Source organism: Aedes albopictus, chromosome 1 (genome assembly GCF_035046485.1).
Source record: "Aedes albopictus strain Foshan chromosome 1, AalbF5, whole genome shotgun sequence".
Lineage (NCBI taxonomy): Eukaryota > Metazoa > Arthropoda > Insecta > Diptera > Culicidae > Aedes > Aedes albopictus.
Genome location: NC_085136.1, coordinates 145,817,488 through 145,822,255, shown reverse-complemented (window position 1 = coordinate 145,822,255; position 4,768 = coordinate 145,817,488). Strand labels below are relative to the sequence as shown.

At 39.5% G+C, this 4,768-nt stretch overlaps 1 long non-coding RNA gene across 1 annotated transcript; it reads left to right on the top strand.

Annotated features, from left to right (window-relative positions):
- Positions 1-1,328: 1,328 nt before the first annotated feature.
- On the top strand, positions 1,329-1,813 carry LOC134285754 (uncharacterized). The gene is made up of 2 exons (XR_009996597.1): positions 1,329-1,565; positions 1,627-1,813. It is a non-coding gene; the product is annotated as an uncharacterized LOC134285754 (long non-coding RNA).
- Positions 1,814-4,768: the final 2,955 nt, after the last annotated feature.

Below are 4,768 nucleotides of genomic sequence, written 5' to 3'. Positions count from 1 at the left end.
CCGGCGGCTGTACCGATTGAACGAAACTTAACACAGAGTGGCTACGGAAAAGAAGCTATTCTCGTGAAAAATTTCATCGCTCGGAGCGGGATTCATTCACCCGGACTCTAACCGCATGGCTACGAGGTTCAACCACAGAGAACAGACATCCAAGTCCAGTTCCGAAACTGTGTAAGGAATTTAACGACCATTTGAAATCGGCAACACAAGTGGCAATAGCGTGGCGCTGCAATCGGTTAATTTCCCATACTAATTTAATTCACCACTTGAAATGTTTCAATTCACCACTGACTGTGGCAATATGGTGTTTGGTGGCGTTAGTGTTGCCATCGTGTATTGGTTTGCAACCTTACTCAAGTAAAGATTCAAATCCTTACACAACTTTCCGAATGAAATTTGTTCTAGCCTGGATGTCTGTTCTCTGTGGTTCAACCAATGACATTCCTGAAGAAACTTTCAATAGTTTTGGATGGAACTTCAGGAGGAATCCAGCGAGAATCTCTAGAAGTATATCGAAAAACCTTTACAAGAAATGCGAATGCTGCGCAAAGCCATGAAGATACTTTGGAAGAAATTCCAGGAATTATGCTCAGAAATCTTGAAAGAATTTTTGAAGAGTAGGGGAACTTACGTATTTTCGGCAGTTTTGTTCTCTTCGTCATGGGGGATCTTTTGAAACCAACCAAGCTGAATATGATCAAGTTTCAGGCAATTTGGCCGACATAAATCCCTCATGACGAAGACAACAAACCTGCCGATGATACCCCAAGTCACCCTTTATAATTTTTAGAAAAATTGGGTTATTTTTTGAATTATAAACTTTCAAAATTTCATCTGGAAAAACCTGGAAAACTCAGGGAATTTTATTTTGAGTTATGAGTAGACACCCTGGTTTTTGGAGAACAATTGATTTTCGCGTGTCAAAGATTCCGATTTTCAACTATAAACAATTATAAAACTCAATTGAGTTATTGAGTTATCTTAAGAGAGTAACTCATACTAGACTCCATTTTACGAACCGATTTTATGAATGACATTTTGACAGGAGGTAGCTTCCAAACCCGTTTTCGTTGTCACTTCGTAAAATGGCTCTTTGCAGAGAAAGACAAAATAACTAAAATTTGACATCGGAATATCTACTTTTGAGTATAATCAACCTAAAAGTATGAGTCTTGATGGTGCGTATTTACCCATGCAGCTTTGAAATTGGGTAAAATATAAATATATATGATTAGTTTCAAGCTTGCGTGTATACACGCTTACCTGAAACTATCCATCGACTGGGTCGATCTTACCCGGATTTTCATGTTATTAGAAATTGTCAAAATCCGGGTAACCGATCTCGCAACAGAAGAGTAAGCTTTACTCTGATTGTGGGTAAACGGGTCTTTGCGAAAATCCCGATACTCAGTTTATCCTGGTTGTACGTTGATGTCAGGATCTGGGTAAACATCTGGGTAAGTGGGATTTGTCAAAAACATTAACATTGTGCGCGGCGTGTATTCCATAAAGTTAGAGGCTGTCGTAAAATTTCGGAAAAATGGAATCGCGAAAGCTGCAAACAGGTAAGTAATTCATATTCTTCATTATTTTATGTGTTTACTTATCATAAAATTTATCATCCAGATATTTTTGCAACATTCCCGGTTACCCAGCCGGCTACAACATCTTCAGCAAAGGAGCCCGATGTAGGCGCGCGGAACGAAACTTGTTGCGAGGCTGCCCATTGAAATCTGGTGCATTTTTTATCATTATAAATAGCCTACTAATGTTATTTTACTTGTTGAGACGTAAATAAATACTATCTGTTTTATTTTGGGATATTTTTTCAACCGATAAAACAACACTTCTGTGAAAGATCCGTTTCGTGTATGCTTACTCATTTATGAAAAAATGGGTAGGGAATACCCTGATGAGAAACGTCTAAATCAGGGTAACCGTTACCCAGATTTTGCAGCCAATACCGGTAACCCAGATTTGAGTAAAGGTGCCTTTACCCACTTTAGAGTAACTGCAGTTTTGCTCGATCTGGGTCGCTTTGACATCAATCTGGGTAGCTGAGGGTTAGCGTGTACTGCGCACACGTCACTCGCGACCCTTTGCGATCGACGTCACCACGACGCAAACAGTTGTAAATATTTACAAACTGCGTTTCGCGAGTTTTTCTTTCATTATTAAATAATAATAAATTTTATTGAAAAAGTCGTGCTTTTCAGTGCTGTAAGTGTTAAAATTGTGGATAAATCGAAACGAGTTAGCTAACTTATCCGGATTATTCGTGAAACGAACCGGGACAAGCCCCCCCAAGTCCGGTGCTGTTCTGCTGCGCTTTTTCCAAAGTAATTTGTCGTCCATCCTTTGGTGTGCTGCGTTGCGAATTCGGAGTTGCCCCGGAGTTGAGGATGAGCAGAACTGTGTGCAGTACGTACTTAGTTGCGGATCGCAAGAACCAGTGCAGTTCGGACAGAACGACCGGTCCGTCATGATGGCAAATGAGGGTCAACAAATTTGCTGTAAATTTGGGTTTGACTTCCATTGAGAACGTAAGTACATACTATTCTTCTTTTGTGGCGTGACGTCTCAATCGGGCTAATGTCATTGTCTGCTACTGAGCTTAGTAATTTTGAGCAGAGCACTTCCACAGTTATAAAACCTACCCCGCTTTTGTTTGATCCTAAAACTGCACTGCACTTACATTTTTCGGCGCGCGTCCTGAAGGGTCAACTGAGAAGTTGCTATCCTGTCAAGGGCCGTTTTTGCGTTCGTATATTGTATGTCAGGTACCGTGAGGTCGCCATTCACCGCTCGTTTCATACGATTTGAATATAAATCATATGAACCGAGCGAGGCACGGCGACCTTACGGTATGAACATGTTCTATGCAAAATGAAATCAAGGAAATTTCTATTACGAAAAGTTCCTGAATCGACCGGGAACCACACCCATCACTGTCAGCATGATCATGCAAGCAGATTACATACTCACACGTTTACTTCAGTCTTATAGGCCCTATTACAACGTAACTGCTTGGATTGTATTTATTTCATATAACTTTCATTTGTTTACTTACTTTTGCGTACTTACTTAGGTCAATTACAGACAAACAGACGTAACACTTCAATCATTCCCATCGCACACCGATTTAGCGGTTGAGCTCGCATCGTTTTTGTTCGAGTATGACGATGACGTTTGTCCACTACCACCATGTAGATCATGGTTTAAAAAACTCAGTCTTTTTAATATTAGGCGACTATGTTTCCGTGACTTTGATTTGAATCGAAAAGTATTAGAAATGTTACGTATGTTTGTTTGTGGTTAAACATTGAATAGTGTCCAAACTTCTCGAAAGCCTTTGATGGTTTGAAGTTAAGATATTTCATTTGAATTTTTGTAAGCAATGAAATTTTTTTGAATGAAATACTATGAGGTTATCATTCATCGCTCATTCAACGATATTTTCGTTAATTTTTAATAGCATTAAAAATCAGGGTTGACGAATATTGCGCATGATTTTACGTCAACAATAGGGTTATTAGGTACCTATATTGTGTTTAAAGAAACCGAACAATTTATAAGTTTTACATATTTATTTCTCTTATTATAGTTCATGCATTCATTCACCGCTCACTTGTACTAAATAATTTATTTATGCTTAGAACCAAACAAACTATTTGTAAAAACCAAATAACTTTTGTTTATCATGTGACGATTCATGATCTTCGGTTTATCCTGCTTAGTTAAAAGGGTTTCGTAGTTATATAGGGGAACTGACATATTATCGGCAGTTTTGCTCTCTTTGTCATTGGGTTTTTTTTTTAAACCAACTCAAAGTTGGCTTCAGGTATTTTCCAACCAAGACGAATTGTACAACCAAGTTTCGAGCAATTTGGCCTATTTCCCTTTGACGAAGAGAACAAACCTACCGATAATACCCTCAGTCACCCTACGTGCTGCCTGCTTAATAGAGATGGTCGGGTTTCAGATTTTACAGACCCGAACCCGACCCGTACCCGAAAAATTTCAAATTTCAAAACCCGTACCCGACCCGAACCCGAGAAAATTGTTTTCGTCAAACCCGGACCCGACCCGAACCCGAAAATTTTTTGGCGGTCAAACCCGAACCCGACCCGAACCCGAAAAAAATATTTCTCAAAAAACCCGACAAAAACCCGAGTTCAAAAATAATTATTAAATGTAACGTGCATGACAATTAAAGCATTTTTAAATACCAAATTATCTACACTGGTACCCAAACCCGACTTGAACCCGACGTTATTCAAACTCGACCCGACCCGTACCTGAAAGTTTTGGATTTTTTGAAACCCGGACCCGACCCGAACCCTTTTTTTTATTTTTTAAACCCGAACCCGACCCGTACCCGTCGGGTTCTGGTTCGGGTCGGGTTTCGGGTCTGAAAACCCGAAACCCGACCATCTCTACTGCTTAACGCAGCTTGTCCTGAACAATTCCAGTGGGCTTACCATTCTACCCTGCGTCGCAATGTGAGAAATGTTTTTTTTTTTTTGTGAACGTGGATTTAAGTTGGATTTGATATGGTTTCGAGAGTCGTTATAAATCCGAATGGAAACATTTTAGATTCTTAACTTGGCTTTAAACCGGTATCTTGTTTTCACTTGGGAAAATCGCCTTACGAACCTAAACAAATATTTTTAACATTTTTGCTGCAAATAGATATGTTTGAGAATTCTACTTTTGTATTTTTGTGTGAAGTCACAGTGCTATAGTAAGGACCCGATTCTGTCAGCCC